Source organism: Schistocerca gregaria, chromosome X (genome assembly GCF_023897955.1).
Source record: "Schistocerca gregaria isolate iqSchGreg1 chromosome X, iqSchGreg1.2, whole genome shotgun sequence".
Classification (NCBI taxonomy): Eukaryota; Metazoa; Arthropoda; class Insecta; order Orthoptera; family Acrididae; genus Schistocerca; species Schistocerca gregaria.
This window is the reverse complement of record NC_064931.1, coordinates 225382428-225401489: the sequence shown is the minus strand read 5'-3', so window position 1 is coordinate 225401489 and position 19062 is coordinate 225382428.

Below are 19062 nucleotides of genomic sequence, written 5' to 3'. Positions count from 1 at the left end.
GATTTTGACGAAATTTTTCCTAGGCTCCATGTACGAAACACTAACCACCTAATAAGACATTGCTATCCACTGAGGTGAGGAAAGTCATAAAGTTACCGATGTGATTTTGGCCGCACGGTGGGAATTAATAGAACATGAACTGGAGATCAATAGAATCTGAACTGGAGCAAGATCCGTGGGACATTTCATTTCGAAAGTCATTAGGATATTCAATATTCCAAGATTCACAGTGTCAAAATTGTGCAGGGAATACCAAATATCATTCATTACCTCTCACCACGCACAACGCAGTGGCCTACGGCCTTCACTTAATGCCTGGGAGCAGCAGTGTTTGCTCATAGTTGTAAGTGCTAACATACAAGCACCGCTCGTTGAAATAAACGCATAAATCGATGTGGGACGAACGTATGCGTTAGCGCAGTGTGGTGAAACTTGGCGTTAAGGAGCTATGGCAGCAGAAGACCCCGGCGCGAGTGACTTTGGTAACAGCCCGTTATCGGCTGCAGCGCCTCTCCTGGGCTTGTCACCATATTCGTTGGACCCAAGACGACTGGAAAAACGTGGACTGGTCAAATGAGTCCCGAGTTCAGTTGGTAAGAGCTGATTATAGGATTCGTGTGTGCTCAGACTCCACTAAGCTATGGACTAAAGTTGTCAACAAGACACTGTGGGCGCTGGTGGTGGCTCCATAATGGTGTGTGCTGTGTTTGCAGGAAATAGAGTAGGTGCCCTGGATGTTCGGCTTCTTGGAGGCCATCTGCACATATTCATGGACGTCCTGGTCCCAAATTACGATGAAAATTATATGGATGACAGTGCTCTACGTAACCTGGCCACAGTTGTTCGCTATTGGTCTGAAGAACATCCTGGTCATTCAAGCGAATGGTTTGGTCACTTAGATCATCAGTCATGAATCCCACAGAACATCTATGGGAAATAAGCTAGAGGTTTGTTCGTGCATAAAATACGACACTCGAATTACTTTCACAATTATGGACGGCTATAGAGGCAGCAAGGCTCAATAATTCTTCAAGGGACTTCAAACTTGTTGATGGCAACCCAGAGCGACGTGGGCTACTGAACGTAGAGGCTACATATAGTGTTGTCGAAAGTCCGATATTCGTAGGATGACACAATTTTTTGGTGTGAAATAATATGCCTTGCGTAGGTCTTGCGCAGTGCGCCAAATTCCCCAACGTTCGGGTGCTGTTAAGACAATAACACAGGCCAATGATATAAAAACTTTTTTGTTTAAAATACCTTATTCTTATGTTTTTTGGGGTGGGAAATCCCAATATGATAATGAAAAAACTGTATCATCCACCTTTCTTCACATTTTAAAGTTAAATGTATAACATTAATAATTTTTTAAAGAATTTAACAGCTTTTGTATAATGAAAATAATTTAAAAATGAGGTGTAAAGAATGCAGATGACGTTGGTAGTACTGCTGAAAAACATTTGCTGGCAGAATAGGTCGAGTCTGTTTTTGTGTTAACATATGGTGTTTTGTTTACTATCAACCTAACTTCACTTTCGTGTTTCTTGTACATGTGCTCAGTACAATGTCTAATAATGGTTGTAAAAACTTTGCTGACAGAGTTTGTTTTATTTGTAATGAATTTGTGATTAAAAAACACCAAAGAAACATAACAGACTTTGTGAAAAAGGTTTATCTATCATACTTTGGATCCAAACTTGGTGATCAAGATAAATCTTGGGCGCTGCATAAAGTATGTTAATGAGTGTTAATCACCTGGAAAAAGGTCCAAAAATGAGAAAAAGTCTTTACATTTGCTGTTTCTATGGTATTGAGGGAGACAAGAAATCATTCCTATGATTGCTACTTTTGTAGTGTTGATATTACTGGTCATAATTCCAAAAACAAGAAGGTAATAAGCTACCCTAACCTTCAGTACAGCATGGTGTAGATTTGCTGGCTCCTGAAACACCACATGATTTGAATTCAATTGCAACAGAAGTATTTTCTAATGTATAATCTGATTTACATGAACCAGATGATGATGAATTCCATTGTAATACAAAAAATCTAGAGCCCAAATTGTTTACTCAGACCGAGCTTAACGATTTGCTTACGAATCTGGGCTTAATTACAGAAAAAGCTGAATTGCTTGGCTCTAGATTAAAAGAAATGAACATATTGGCAGTTGTAACCAGCATATACAGGTCTAGGAAGAGAGAGCAGCAATTTTCCTAGTTTCTTCCACAAGAAGGTGATTTAGTGTACTGCTCAGACATTCCCGGTCTGATGAATGAGTTTAGTATTGGATACAAAAAGGAAGAGGGGAGGCTGTATATTGATTTATCCAAAACTAGTTCAAAGGCTGCTTTATTACACTATGGTAACATATATGCATCTATACCTGTTGGACATTCTGTACATATGAAAGAAAGCGATGAAAACCTAGAAATAGTGCTACATAATATAGGCTCTTTTGCTCATGGTTGGATGATATGTGGCGATCTAAATAACATGCATGATCCTTGGTCAGCAAGGTGGCAGCACCAAATTTCTATGTTTCTTGTGTGAATGGGACGGTAGGGCTAGGGATCAACAGTGGTTCAGGAAGAAGTGGCCTGTGAGGGAGTCTTTAAAACCTGGCGAGAAGAACATTCTACGCAAAAATTTTGTAGATCCAAAACACGTACTCCTACCACCTCTACATATAAGGTTAGGGGTAATAAAACATTTTCTAAAGGCCATGCCTAAAGATGGAGCATGTTTTAAGTACCTATGCCAAACGTTTCTGTATCTTTCAGAAGCTGAACGAAAAGAAGGTGTCTTTGTCGGACCTGACAATAGGACATTGATGTTTGATGTTAACTTTCATTCCACAATGACCTTAATTGAGAAAGAAGCATGGGTATCATTCAAGGAAGTGGTTACAAAGTTCTTAGGACATGAAAAAGACCCAGAATAGGTTTCTATTGTTGCTATAATGTTAAAGAAGTTTAAAAGTTTATGATGTTTAATGATCCTGATAGTTCACTTTTTGAACTTACCAGACAATATGGGAGATGCTAGTGAGGAGCAAGGAGAGCGTTTTCACCAGGACATTAAAGTGATGGAAAAATGCTACCACGGCTGCCGGAACACCAACATGATGGGGGACTACTGTTAGTCACTTCATAGAGAAGTTTATCATAGAAAAAGCTACAAAATAAGCTTCAAAGGAAATAAAAACCAGTTCCAGCTGACAAGTGAAACATCTATTAACACGTATCATGGTTTTAAGTAGCTTCCTGTAAATACAAACCATGTTTATATTGTTACAAAGCGTTTCATTAATATCCCTTTAATTGTATAGCATAGGGTTTTTATACCATATAATAAAAAGCGTATTGCTCGATAACTATGGGTGATACAAAAAAAAGTAGGTCTAGAATTCGATTCAGCTTATCAAAAATCTTTAAAGATCAGCTATAAAAGTAAAAAAAAGTTTTCAAATAAAATTTTTCGTTGGCCTGTGTAATGTGTAGTCACTTCAAAAACGATCGAGTTACTTAAGGTTTAAAAATTAGTTTTTCAACGCATTGACGGTGGTATCCAAGACAGTTATAATATGGTGCATCTGCAGTCGCTTTAAACGACGAACTGAAGGGACACCGTAGTGGTTGCTTGTTCAGCTGTTGCGTTGCCTTGTAATCACCATGTCGTTGTTTTGAACAGTTTTCTAACTACTGCCGCTATCTCACCAACTGACTGGTCTACCATTCTGTGGCTATGACAACCCAATGCGCTCATCAACTTTTTAGTTTTTTGCTTTCGTCTGTAGTGAGAAACGAAGTAACGGAGGTAGATGATTTCAGGTACGTACACAACTCGCGTCGATGTTCTTCATTCATACATTGAAGTGAAAATAGAACTCTTAAGTGTGAAAGAAGCTACAATCTTTTTAGTTACATGAAGCAACGGCATTAACAAGCCTTAGTACCGACCCGTCTTACCTTTTCAAATTTCATTTGTATTTTCAAAGAACATAAATCATAAAATTATTTATTAAGCATGTGGTTCTTCATACTTAACTCTTCTATGCTCAATTTTCCGTATTACGGATTTTTTGTGGTCGAGCTAATGAATAACACGTGCCAGGAAGCCTAACGGAATACTATATTCTATTTTTTGCAAAATATTTATTATCAGCCTTAAGTAGACATATTTGTTCAACAAAAAATTACTTCTATGTATGGTTGTGCCAGTGTACCACTTTCGTTGATAATATATTATCAGAAACTGTTTATCACATTATTGATAATGTCTACCCTTTTCTATTGGTCCCTACTGTTAGGTCGTAGTTCTTGCAATTTTTTTAAATCAGCATTCCGTAAATTCCGATTTTCTGCAAACTATATCTTGTAACACTAGACACAGAGATAACGTCTGCCGCTGGACACCCCTTCGGAAGTAAACGTGAGACTGTGCACTGATGTCTGTGCCGCCTCTGCGCTTAGCGGTAATTACAGTGCTGTTGTGACAGACATGCTTTGTGATGTTCTGCTCACAGTTCAGCAGCGTAAATATTCACATTCGTATCTGAGAAGGTAGCCTAGCTACAAGCGTTAACTTCTGTAAGTCCAGCATGCTTCAGATCCATCGGTTGACGTTTCAGGTTGTAGATTCCAATTCTTAATTTTTCCTTAAGACATCCTCTACAGCCTATCGACGTTAGCCAGTATCATTTTCTTAAATCCTGAATGTTTTCTTAAGAGTTCGAGATATGTAATTCCCTTTTCGTCAAACCTTAAGAGTTTAGTGAACACGTCACACATCGACTACTTCACGAACGAAACGTATTCGGCGTTTACCTGTCCAAGTTGGAAAATTGTTATCAGGAAATGGCTGAAATATGTTACTTCTTATATTATTGTGATTACTAGAGAAGTTAATGGTTTTGGACCCCTACTTATAATATCTCTATTGTTTGACAACAGTTTTGTTTAGATCACAGTGCATCTCAAACAAGTATTGGAGGCATTCTGTAACAAGTGCATAGAGTTTACAGAAAGTGACAGGTTGCTAAACTGACTGCTGGTTTGGTTAACATTTCACGATCATTCATGTTAAACACTATGCAGAAAATACACTCCTGGAAATGGAAAAAAGAACACATTGACACCGGTGTGTCAGACCCACCATACTTGCTACGGACACTGCGAGAGGGCTGTACAAGCAATGATCACACGCACGGCACAGCGGACACACCAGGAACCGCGGTGTTGGCCGTCGAATGGCGCTGGCTGCGCAGCATTTGTGCACCGCCGCCGTCAGTGTCAGCCAGTTTGCCGTGGCATACGGAGCTCCATCGCAGTCTTTAACACTGGTAGCATGCCGCGACAGCGTGGACGTGGACCGTATGTGCAGTTGACGGACTTTGAGTGAGGGCTTATAGTGGGCATGCGGGAGGCCGGGTGGACGTACCGCCGAATTGCTCAACACGTGGGGCGTGAGGTCTCCACAGTACATTGATGTTGTCGCCAGTGGTCGGCGGAAAGTGCACGTGCCCGTCGACCGGACCGCAGCGACGCACGGATGCACGCCAAGACCGTAGGATCCTACGCAGTGCCGTAGGGGACCGCACCGCCACTTCCCAGCAAATTAGGGACACTGTTGCTCCTGGGGTATCGGCGAGGACCATTCGCAACCGTCTCCATGAAGCTGGGCTACGGTCACGCACACCGTTAGGCCGTCTTCCACTCACGCCCCAACATCGTGCAGCCCGCCTCCACTGGTGTCGCGACAGGCGTGAATGGACGGACGAATGGAGACGTGTCGTCTTCAGCGATGAGAGTCGCTTCTGCCTTGGTGCCAATGATGGTCGTATGCGTGTTTGGCGCCGTGCAGGTGAGCGCCACAATCAGGGCTGCATACGACCGAGGCACACAGGGCCAACACCCGGCATCATGGTGTGGGGAGTGATCTCCTACACTGGCCGTACACCTCTGCTGATCGTCGAGGGGACACTGAATAGTGCACGGTACATCCAAACCGTCATCGAACCCATCGTTCTACCATTCCTAGACCAGCAGGGGAAGTTGCTGTTCCAACAGGACAATGCACGTCCGCATGTATCCCGTGCCACCCAACGTGCTCTAGAAGGTGTAAGTCAACTACTCTGGCCAGCAAGATCTCCGGATCTGTCCCCCATTGAGCATGTTTGGGACTGGATGAAGCGTCGTCTCACGCGTTCTGCACGTCCAGCACGAACGCTGGTCCAACTGAGGCGCCAGTCGGAAATGGCATGGCAAGCCTTTCCACAGGACTACATCCAGCATCTCTACGATCGTCTCCATGGGAGAATAGCAGCCTGCATTGCTGCGAAAGGTGGATATACACTGTAATAGTGCCGACAATGTGCATGCTCTGTTGCCTGTTTCTATGTGCCTGTGGTTCTGTCAGTGTGATCATGTGATCTATCTGACCCCAGGAATGTGTCAATAAAGTTTCCCCTTCCTGGGACAATGAATTCACGGTGTTCTTATTTCAGTTTCCAGGAGTGTATGTTGCCTTTTCTGTGTTCTCTTCAACTTCGTTTATCAACTGTATCACTCTTTGATCCAGGCACTAGACTTCTGACCCTGATCAGAAATTTTTTATACGATAAGCTTTTGATGATTTCGAACTAATCAAATTATTTACCACTGATGTGACTTTGTTGAGTAGGCAATGGACCCTAGTGACGTCTTTCCACACTAATCCAATTTGCTTTTACATTGTTGTTTACTTATCTACAATATTTCATCATAATTAAGATTGTCAGTTTCAGTGGGGGATTCTACGAGTTTTCGTTGTTCAGGAAGCACCACGGTGTTTTCAAAATCATCAAAACATATGAACATTGGGCGTTTATTATGAAGATTTATTCTCCTTGTTCTACTGCACTTGATTTATTATTATTTTTATGGATAAAAAAATGATTTGTGCTGACGTATTAATGTTACGAGTCAGTTTTGGCCATAAAACAGCAGCTTCGATCTGTAACCGGCAAACGGGGTGGCTTGCAGGCAAATGTCAAGTCAAATATCAGAGACGAACAATATCACAATTCAAATTTCATTTTAATATTCATCTCATAATGGAAGCGTCCTTTGAGTGGCAACATTTTGACGGAAACGATAACATTGAACATTAAGCCTTTAGAATGAAATACTAGAAACCCACGAAAAAGTATGGTCAGTCTCAAATAATATGACAGGTAATGCTCATGAGACATACTTGCAAATTTTCCTTCGTTTTACTATCTGCTCTACTTGCAGTCTTATGTACGTTGTGCAAACGCAGGCAATTGTGTGCATAATCACATTATCGATTAGAGTGAAAATTAAACGGACTTCTTACATAGGTATGATTTTTTTGTGAACTCATATAATGATACATATTCCCTTTGATTCAAGAGGCCTTTGTTAAAAGTAAGTGTCTATTACTTGGAAAATGTAAAAAACATTCTGTTTCTAGATTTTTATGACAAACACATCCATACCCTATCTATTTGTTATTCACGCGCTCCTAATCAATTTAACAAGAACATTTAATTATTTTAAACAAGTTTGATGACGCCCTGTGTGAGCAGCATTGCAGCTTGCTACTCCTGTCTGTGCAGAGATGAAAAAATGAAATCGTCACTACGTTCAAGAGATCTTAAACCAAGCTGTGGTAGCTGTACAGTCGTATCACTTTCACAAAGCAGTGTGGTCGAAAATTCAAAATCCACCTACCGAAATTCAGCATGACTACTCGTGTTGAAAATCGTCAGAACGTCGGAGAAAAGACCATGAGCCAGAACTATGCCTTTGATGCTTCATCCTAAAGTTTGGTATGCAGGGTGTTTTTTTGGTGATAATCTTTCACACACTATGGCCGGTGTAGCCCCCTGGCTATTCGAACACTGAATCTCTGCTGTATTTTACCGAAGCCGTGATGTGGTGAGTCTGAAACAAACTAATAAATAGAGTACACATTTTTCCTCGAACCTATTTAGACACTGTACTCCCATTAAAAAATATCTTATGTTACAGAATACGAGAACAAGTCATTTAGATGTTCTTTCCTCTTTCTATGAAAATGGTTCAAATGGCTCTGAGCACTATGGGACTTAACATCGGAGGTCATCATTCCCCTAGAACTTAGAACTACTTAAACCTAACTAACCTAAGGACGCCACACATATCCATGCCCAAGGCAGGATTCGGAGCTGCGACCGTAGCGGTCGAGCGGTTCCAGACTGAAGAGCCTAGAACCGCTCGGCCACACCGGCCGGCCTTTTTCAATAAAAAAAAAGACACTTCCTGCAAAGGGCACATCAGGTAGCGTAATATGAATTTATGCTAATTAGTCCCAATATCTGACATGAATTAACTATATGCCCTTCAAAATAATAAATTACAAATTCAGTCACCACTAAATGAAACAAAAATCACAAGTAATTCGATTTATAACGTTAAAGTGACTCATAAGTCATCGGACAAGCAATAGTCCGGTGGATAACCAGTAAAGCGCTTCCAACGATATAGTGCTGAAAAAAGGCATCTTACTCTCTCTCTCTGTCCCTTCCTTTGGCCAGTGGAGTGAAATCTTGGCAATGTAGTCGAGATTCTCTATCTAACTTCCAGTTTATTTACATTAGCCAATCCTGGCAGTTGTTATAATGCGAACCATTTCATTTTTTGTGGACCTAACTTTCGGTGGTATAACACACTTACAAAGATGTACCAAAGTGAGTGCTCTCATCCCCTTTTCTACATGTTAGCTGTAGTTCCTGGTGAATCCCTAAAAAACACAGCTTTCAAAGTTTTGTTCACAATACTAGGTTTCCAGGACCTCACTAAAACGGCATTTCACCTGTGACAGGTGTACTTCCGCGAGAACCACATCTATTTCCTTTCCCATGAAGCTCAAAAGTGTAGATTTCGTGTCTCGGTCCGGCACGCAGTTTTAATCTGCCAGGAAGGTAAATGTCAGCGAATACTCTGACACAGAGTGAAAATACAAAAAAAAAAAAAATGTTCGAATGGCTCTGAGCACTATGGGACTCAACTGCTGTGGTCGTCAGTCCCCTAGAACTTAGAACTACTTCAACCTAACTAACCTAAGGACATCACACACATCCATGCCCGAGGCAGGATTCGAACCTGCGACCGTAGCAGTCGCACGGTTCCAGCCTGCGCACCTAGAACCGCGAGACCACCGCGGACGGCAGTGAAAATACTTTCTGGAAACATCCCCAATGCTTTGGATAACTCGTTCTCCGCAGTATCGTTTCTTCCTAGATTGCAGGAGCGCTTGTGGGAAGTTTGGAAGGAAGGAGATGACGTACTGGCGGAAGAAAAGCTGAGAGGACGGGTCCTTAGTCGTGCTTGGGTAGCATAGTCGGTAGAGAAATTGCATGCAAAAGGCAAAGGTCTCGAGTGCGAGACTCTGTCCGGCACAGAGCTTTAATCTGCCAGGAAGTTTCGTATCATCGCACACTCCTCTGCAGAGTCAAACTTTCACTCCATTGCAGATGTTCTAAACACAACTATTCTGTTCACACGGATAAATTCTATCCAAGCAATGTGAAATTAGTTTCCAGGTATAGCAACGTTCCAATAATCGGTAATACCTGAATGATTTGGGTAATCGAAGTGTGTACTGTCTGTATTCGGTTTCCAGCAAGACAGTATTTCGCTAGCAACCCTGTCACCATCATTCGAGTGCGTTGAAGGACAGACCTCCGATAATGAGAACCTTCCACCTCCACACCCGAATGGTGACCACCTGACCACCACTAAAAATTCTACTCCGATTTTTCTGATGACGTTCATACGTTTGGGTGTGATAGCCCATTCATATGGTTCTATTTAGCGACTGTAGGGAGTAGTAGAACAATAACAGTTAAGGGCAGAACTCTGTGATGATCTGGATGGACTGTAGAGCAATTGGCGGAGTAATCTTTGCCTTCCGAGACAGATAATACTGTAATGTAGCTATTTATTGTGTTCGTCATGGAGATAGTCAGCCGTGTCAAATACTGCTATGAGTTCCTGAGCCACCAGCATTGGTAGTTTCACCATCCACTCTGTTTTAACAATAGCTGTGACACTCACTTAGTCCTTGTGATCCGTCCCCCTGGCACCAGCAGGCACTATGGGCCCATTACCAAACAGAAAAGATAACTTTTAGTGTGACAGTGTATTGTTTCATGCGCTTGTCGTCTGAGCTGGCTTCTATACCCTCTCAAAGCGTTTATGGAGCGGCATTGCATATGTAGAACATGGTGGCCTGAGGCCACGTTAATGGAAAGCCGTATGCTTCGTCTCTCTGGAGCACCACCTATTTGTGATTATCGTACATTGAAGAAAAAACTCAATGACTTAAGTGTATATACACCTCATGTCCTGACATTCTAATATTAAACATGCGATGGAGAAAGAGGCTGCTGAGGAGTACGGCTCACCACGTCACTGGTATTTTAGATATACACTGATCTGCCAGAACATTATGACCACTGACCTAATATCGATATAAGCACGTCCAAAAGAAAGCAGCGTCACTGGGTGAGAAACGACAGCTAGTCAAATACACGCACGGTACATGTAATATCAGTGAGCGCGCTGTCCGTGTGTAGAAAAGGGAAGGCGCGCGATCTATCTGAGGTTGAACAAGGACCGATTGTGGCTCGGCATTAGTATTTCGGAAACTGCATGACTTTTCAGGTGTTCGAGGAGTCCTGTGGTGAGTGTCTTCAACACACGGCGAAATCAAGGTGAGACCACGTCCAGACGTCGTGAGGTTTGGTGGCCGCCTGCTGTTGCACACGTCGGACGTCGTAAGTTGAGCAGAATAGTGAAACAAAACGGGCTGCAAACTGGGGTGCAGCTAACATCATACTTTAATGCTGGGCAGAGTACAATTGTGTCTCAACACACAGCGCACCGAACTCTCTTAACGGTGAGCCTCCACCGCCGGCGACTCACGCACAGGCTGATGTCGACACCACGACAGAGGCAACTACGACTGAAATGGTTACATGGCCTTCGGCATTGGAGGTTGATGCAGTGGCAGAGCGTTGCATGGCCTGATGAAGCCTGATACCTCCTTTTATCAAGCCGATGGGATGGAGCGAATCCACTGACTTCCAGGGTACAACTCCTTGACATCTGTAGTGCCGGATGGAGACAAGCAGGTGGTGGCTCCATTATGCTGTGAGGAGCATTCACGTGGGCATCCATAGGTCCAGTGAAGCTCGTGCAAGGCACCATGACGACCAACGAGTATCGTACACAAGCTGCAGACCACGTACGTTCCCTCATGACGATTATGTTTGCCGATGCCTGTGGCATATTTCAAGAAGATAATGGTCACACAGCCAGGAGCGTGATGGAGTGGTTCGCGGAACACAAAGGCGAGTTCCAGTTTGTGGTGTCACTGCCAGACACCACACTTGCTAGGTGGTAGCCTTTAAATCGGCCGCGGTCCGGTAGTATACGTCGGACCCGCGCGTCGCCACTATCAGTGATTGCAGACCGAGCGCCGCCACACGGCAGGTCTAGAGAGACTTCTTAGCACTCGCCCCAGTTGTGCAGCCGACTTTGCTAGCGATGGTTCACTGAAAAATTACGCTCTCATTTGCCGAGACGATAGTTAGCATAGCCTTCAGCTACGTTATTTGCTACGACCTAGCAAGGCGCCAGTATCCGTACTATTGATATTGTGAATCATGTACCATAAAGAGCGACGTTCGTCATTAATAGATTAAAGTTAAGTATTCCACCAGCTACGTGCGTTTTTCTCAATTCTAATTCCCTTGTCATGTTCCAGACCTCACGCCAGCCTGCGTGACCTAAAACGCGTACATTTCGGCCTCCTTTAGAAAAACACGGTTGGCTCTCCTGCCAAACACAACACAGTTGATGTGCTGCCTCCCCCCCCCCCCCCCAACTTTCCAGATCTAAATCCAATCGAACACATTCCTTACCCGGAGTTTATGTGTATTAGATGACTTGTGTGTGGAGATGTGCTGCCAACTCCCTCCGACGGGTCGCCCCTGTTATCTGTGCCAAAAGTGGACATAGCGGCTATTAGGTAGGTGGCCTTAATGTTGTGGCTGATTAGTATAGTTACATAAGTCCTACGCATCGTGAGGATAATATAACCCCTGCAAAAAAGCTCAAACTCAAGATATGTTGTAAATAGTTCACTGCCCGACATCTACAAGTGGTTCAACGTTGCTCGTGGCTAGGTACGACTGACTGTATCCGCACGCGAACGTCCCGTTTTTAGAACACACGCGTGAAGAATGCACAGCCGCGGAAATCGCGTATGCGCAGTGATTTGCCATATTCAAACTCCCTCTGCCGAAAATCGCAGAGCGGCTCTCCCGAGCGTGCGCTGTACGGTGCGTTTGTCAACAGTGCGGTCAGACGTTACTCACCAACGGCCGTACTAGGCCAGTGTTATGACGGGCCTGTTATCGAAGAATCTTGATTATCGCGTCGTGAGTTAATAGCAGCCAACGCAGGTTTAGAGGCTGCGCTCAGTTGAAATCCCGTATCCTTGTCGATGACATTATCGGCTGTACGGATATGTATTGCTTCCTTAATGCCGCAGTCCCAGAAAGATAATGCCGGGGATAAAAATTCCGTCTTTTCGTAAATCATACGATGTCCTGTATTCATGCAGCGTCCCGTAACTGCCGACTTTTCCAGTTGACGAAGGCGTGTATGAGGCTGATGTTTATCGCAGCATTCTTGTACTATGCGGCATGTCTGGCCTATATACGATGCCCCACACTGACAAGCAGTCTTCTGTCCAAGGTCATCCTTAACCGAACCCCAAGAGGTTTTTCAGCTTTGCAGATGGTTGAAAAACACAATTCCGTATTTTCCGAGGACTCTTCCTGCTCTTGACGACATGGCACTAAAATACGGCAAAAAGGCCAAAGTGGTGGGTGTCTTCGTATCTTCATTCTGTTCCAATGATTGAAGTAGCCTGGGCCTGAATGCATTACGTATCTGTCTCTCAGAATAACTGTTTTGTCGGAACACTGTCTTCAAATGTTGAATTTCACTCGACAGGCTCTCAGGAACAGGTACCACATGTGGTCTATGAACTAACGTGGTTAATGCACTACTGCATTGTGTAGGATGATGTCAACTTGTGGCCTGCAGATATAGATCTGTATTCGTTAGCTTGTGGTAGGCGCTATGTCCCAAAATTCCATCTGCTTTTCCGAGTACCAAGACATCAAGAAAATGTATAGTACCATCTCTTTCCAGTTCCATTGTGAAGTTTATATTCGGATGGAGGGAATTCAGATGCTGATGGAACGTAGGTAGAGTATCAAGTCCATGTGGCCACACAACAAATGTATCATCCACAAACAGGAGGGTTTGAGAGTGGCTGACTGTAGTGCTTTTTCTTCAAAGTCGTCTATGGAATAATTGGCCACCCTGGAGACAAAGGGCTACCTATGGCGACACCGTGCACTTGTTCAAAATATTGACCTTGAAATAAGAAGTATGTTGAAGTAGGCACGTGATTGAATAATGCTACTATGTCTTCCTCAAACATATCGCTAATGAGGTCCAAAGTTTCCTGCAAGGGCACCTTTGAAAATAAAGACACAACATCGAGACTTACTAATAGATCCGATGATTGCAATGTAAAGATTTTCGGGAGACCTATGAAATCTTCAGAGTTTCGAATGTGATGGTCTCACTTGCCTACGAGAGGTCCCAATAGTGACAGGTATTTGGCAACAAAATAAGTAGTTGCTCCTATGTTACTTACAATGGGGCGGACAGGAACCCCATTCTTATGGATCTTGGGTAGACCGTAGAGTCTACGAGGAACTGCAGCCTGTTAACGCAAACCCTCAGTGAATTTCGCTGGAATCGAGCTCTTCCTGATGAGTTCCACAGTTTTCCTCTAGATCCTACCCGTCTGATCACTTTTTAAATTATTATATGCAGGATCGTCGAGCAGTCAGTATATCTTGCTGTTATATTCTGTGCGTGAGAGAATCACATTAGCATTGCATTTCCTCCGTCAGCAGGTAAGATGACAATATCTAGATCTTCACTCAATTCTCGTAGAGCATTTCTTTCAGCTGAGGTGATGTTGAAGTTGCACCTCAAGATGCGGAATGTGTCACGCCTAATGTCTTCGGCAGCATCCTTAAAAAGTTTCGAAATAGCCTACTCTATTCCACTATTCACATCTCGGATGGAAATGGTCCCTGGTGTAGGTGCAAAATCAAGACCCTTCTCTAGCACCGAAACTGCAGCGTCGTCCAAAGTCTTCTCCTTGAGATTAAACACGGTACATCTTCTTGGCAAGACTTCTTGCGTTCCGGCTTCGAGTAGGTCGTATTTATTCATTTGACGAACCTTAGCTTGTCGTTCAGTCCAGTCAGCCAGTGCCCGAGTAGCGCTGTCTACCCAGCTCCAAAATACCGCTGAAAGGTTCGCTGAAATCTTCAGATGGAGTGATGGTAATTGTATGGATACCAAGCACAATTATTGACGCGTGTAGCGCAACCTTTGTCTCAGAAGTGCTGCACTCACCCGTCGTTCAATTCTAATCGCGGCCGCAAGATTTATACAATGTTTAAATTTAGCAAACGTAGGGATGATTTGCTTGTCGCGGCATCTCAGTAAAAATGCAAGGCTGCTTAACAATCTACCTCTTCTGCGGCGTACCTTGTAAAACTCACATATTTTCTTCGCCATCTCCTCCCCGTAAAGGTACCAGATGTGACTCTTCAAGCCTTCCCGGCGGATGTGTTGCCAGGAATCCTCCACTGGCTGCTATTAAATCACAACGCGAGAATCAAGATTCTTCTACAATAGGCCCGTCATAACATTGGTCTAGTACGGCCATTAGAGAGTAACGTCTGGCCGCACCATTAACAAACGCAGCTTATAGCGCACACTCAAGAGAGCCGCTCAGCGATTTTCGGGAGTTTGAATATGGAAAATCACTGTGCATGCTCGATTTCCTCGGCTGTGCATTCTTCGTGCACGTGTTCTAAAAATGGGGCGTCGGCGTGCGCATATCGTCAGTTGTATCTAGCCACGAGCAAGGCTGAACCACTTGTAGATGTCGGACATTTGTTCCGAGGATATGTTGTTGAACTTGCACAACGTGATCCGGCGGCAAACCCGTGAAGACTATTTACAACACATCCGCCGGGAAATCTCGAAGAGTCACATCGAGATGCGTTGCTCGCCTATGGGGAGCCCGGTTGTTTTCAAACAGGCATTAGCCGACGACATGTGGGACTGTTGTAGAAGGCTTACCTAGGAAAGTGGGGCTCTGTCTGGGTGGACCTTTATTTCCCTATCTCTTCGTGAGGCTGAGATGGAATTATTGAATTTATCACAATCATCTCCCAGCGGAAAGTGTCTACCGCTGATGGGTATCGACAAGCAATCTAATTATATGTCTCCTGTAGCCAGTATTTGGGATACAGGGATTATGCTTCCGTTTATAGTAACAGAAAACAGGATGCCAGACATATTGCTTATATAATATGTAAAAGGAAAGAGATCAGCATTGAGTAAGATTCATCTTTTTACAACCAAAAGGGTTTAGAAGGCTTTTTTGGCACTTCAAAATCTATTAAGCGATTGAGAAATGAGACACAGTTGGTGGTGACATCTATTTCCCAAGGTGAACAAAGCTCCAGACAGCTAAGTGTCTCGGGAAATAGGCCATCGAAAGAGAGCTACACAAAACGTTTAACTGTTGTCGTTGTTGTTGTTGTGGTCTTCAGTCGTGAGACTGGTTTGATGCAGCTCTCCATGCTACTCTATCCTGTGCAAGCTTCTTCATATCCCAGTACGTACTGCAGCCTACATCCTTCTAAATCTGCTTAGTTTATTCATCTCTTGGTCTCCCTCCACGATTTTTACCCTCAACGCTGCCCTCTAATACTAAATTGGTGATCCCTTGATGCCTCAGAACATGTCTTACCAACCGATCCCTTCTTCTGGTCAAGTTGTGCCACAAACTCCTCTTCTCCCCAATCCTATTCAGCAACTCCTCCTTAGTTATGTGATCTACCCACCTAATCTTCAGCATTCTTCTGTAGCACCACATTTAGAAAGATTCTATTCTCTTCTAGTCCAAACTATTTATCGTTCATGCTACACTCCATACAAAGTTTTTATTTCTTCTCCTTGGATTTTAATACCTACTCCGAATTTTTCTTTTGTTTCCTTTACTGCTTGCTCAATATACAGATTGAATAATATCGGGGAGAGGCTACAACCCAGTCTAACTCCCTTCCCAACCACTGCTTCCATTTCGTGCCCCTCAACTGTTATAACTGCCATCTGGTTCCTGTACAAATTGTAAATAGCCTTTCGGTCCCTGTATTTTACCCCTGTCACCTTCAGAATTTGAAAGAGAGTAGTCAAGTCAACATTGTCAAACGCTTTCTCTAAGTCTACAAATGCTAGAAACGTAGGTTTGACTTTTCTTAATCTAGCTTGTAAAATAATTCGTGGGGTAAGTATTGCACACGTGTTCCCATATTTCTACAGAATCCAAACTGATCTTACCCGAGGTTGGCTTCTACCAGTTTTTCCATTCGTCTGTAAAGAATTCGCTTTAGTATTTTGCAACCGTGTCGTATTAAACTGATAGTTCGGTAATTTTCACATCTGTCAACGCCTGCTTTCTTTGGGATTGGAATAATTATATTCTTCTTGAGGTCTGAGGGTATTTCGCCTGTCTCATACATCTTGCTCACCAGATGGTAGAGTTTTGTCAGGAGTGGCGCTCCCAAGGCTGTCAGTAGTTCTAATGGAATGTTGTCTACTCCCGGGGCCTTGTTTCCACTTCGGTCTTTCAGTGCTCTATCAAACTCTTCACTCAGTATCATATCTCCGATTTCATCTTCATCTACATCCTCTTCCACTTCTATAACATTGCCCTCAAGTACATCGCCCTTGTATAGACCCTCTATGTACTACTTCCACCTTTCTGCTTACCCTTCTTTGCTTAGAACTGGGTTTCCATCTACATCTACATCTACATGACTACTCTGCAATTCACATTTAAGTGCTTGGCAGAGGGTTCATCGAACCACAATCATACTATCTCTCTACTATTCCACTCCCGAACAGCGCGCGGGAAAAACGAACACCTAAACCTTTCTGTTCGAGCTCTGATTTCTCTTATTTTATTTTGATGATCATTCCTACCTATGTAGGTTGGGCTCAACAAAATATTTTCGCATTCGGAAGAGAAAGTTGGTGACTGAAATTTCGTAAAAAGGTCTCGCCGCGACGAAAAACGTCTTTGCTGTAATGACTTCCATCCCAACTCGTGTATCATATCTGCCACACTCTCTCCCCTATAACGTGATAATACAAAACGAGCTGCCCTTTTTTGCACCCTTTCGATGCCCTCCGTCAATCCCACATGGTAAGGGTCCCACACAGCGCAGCAATATTCTAACAGAGGACGAACGAGTGTAGTGTAAGCTGTCTCTTTAGTGGACTTGTTGCATCTTCTAAGTGTCCTGCCAATAAAACGCAACCTTTGGCCTTCCCCACAATATTATCTGTGTGGTCCTTCCAACTGAAGTTCTTCGTAATTTTAACGCCCAGGTACTTAGTTGAATTCCAACGGATTTCTTTTGGAACTCATGTGGATCATCTCACATTTTTCGTTATTTAGCGTCAACTGCCACCTGACACACCATAGAGCAATCTTTTCTAAATCGCTTTGCAACTGATACTGGTCTTCGGATGACCTTACTAGACGGTAAATTACAGCATAATCTGCGAACAATCTAAGAGAACTCCTCACATTGTCACCCAGGTCATTTATATAGATCAGGAACAGCAGAGGTCCCAGGACGCTTCCCTGGGGAACACTTGATATCACTTCAATTTTACTCGATGATTCGCTGTCTATTACTACGAACTACGACCTTCCTGACAGGAAATCACGAATCCAGTCGCACAACTGAGACGATACCCCATTGGTCCGCAGCTTGATTAGAAGTCGATTGTGAGGAACGGTGTCAAAAGCTTTCCGGAAATCAAGAAATACGGAATCAACTTGAGATCCCCTGTCGATAGCGGCCATTACTTCGTGCGAATAAAGAGCTAGCTGAGTTGCACAAGAGCGATGTTTTCTGAAGCCATGCTACGTGTCAATAGATCGTTCCCTTCGAGGTCATTCATAATGTTTGAATACAGTATATGCTCCCAAACCCTACTGCAAACCGACATCAATGATATAGGTCTGTAGTTAAATGGATTACTCCTACTACCCTTCTTAAACACTGGTGCGACCTGCGCAATTTTCCAATCTGTAGGTACGGATCTATCGGTGAGCGAGCCGTGGTATATGAGTGCTAAGTAGGGAGCTATAGTGTCAGCGTAATCTGATAGGAACCTAATCGGTATACAATCTGGACCTGAAGACTTGCCCATATCAAGCGATTTCAGTTGCTTCGCAACCCCTAAGGTATCTACTTCTAAGAAACTCATGCTAGCAGATGTTCGTGTTTTAAATTCTGGAATATTCCATACGTCTTCCCTGGTGAAGGAATTTCGGAAAACTGCGTTCAATAACTCCGCTTTAGCGGCACGGTCGTCGGTAACAGTACCATCGGCACTGCGCAGCGAAGGTATTGACTGCGTCTTGCCGCTTGTGTACTTTACATACGACCAGAATTTCTTCGGATTTTCTACCAAATTTCGAGACAATGTTTCATTGTGGAACCTATTAAAGGCATCTCGCATCGAAGTCTGTGACAAATTTCGCGCGTCTGTAAATTTTAGCCCATCTTCGGGATTTCGCGTTCTTCTGAACTTCGCATGCTTTTTCCGTTGCCTCTGCAACAGCGTTCGGACCTTTTTTGTGTACCACGGGGGATCCGTAACATCTCTTACCAATTTATGAGATATGAATCTCTCAATTGCTGTTGTTACTGTATGTTTGAATTTGAGCCACGTCTCGTCTACATTTGCATAATCAGTTCGGAAGGAATGGAAATTGTCTTTTAGGAAGGCTTCTAGTGACAATTTACCAGCTTTTTTAAAT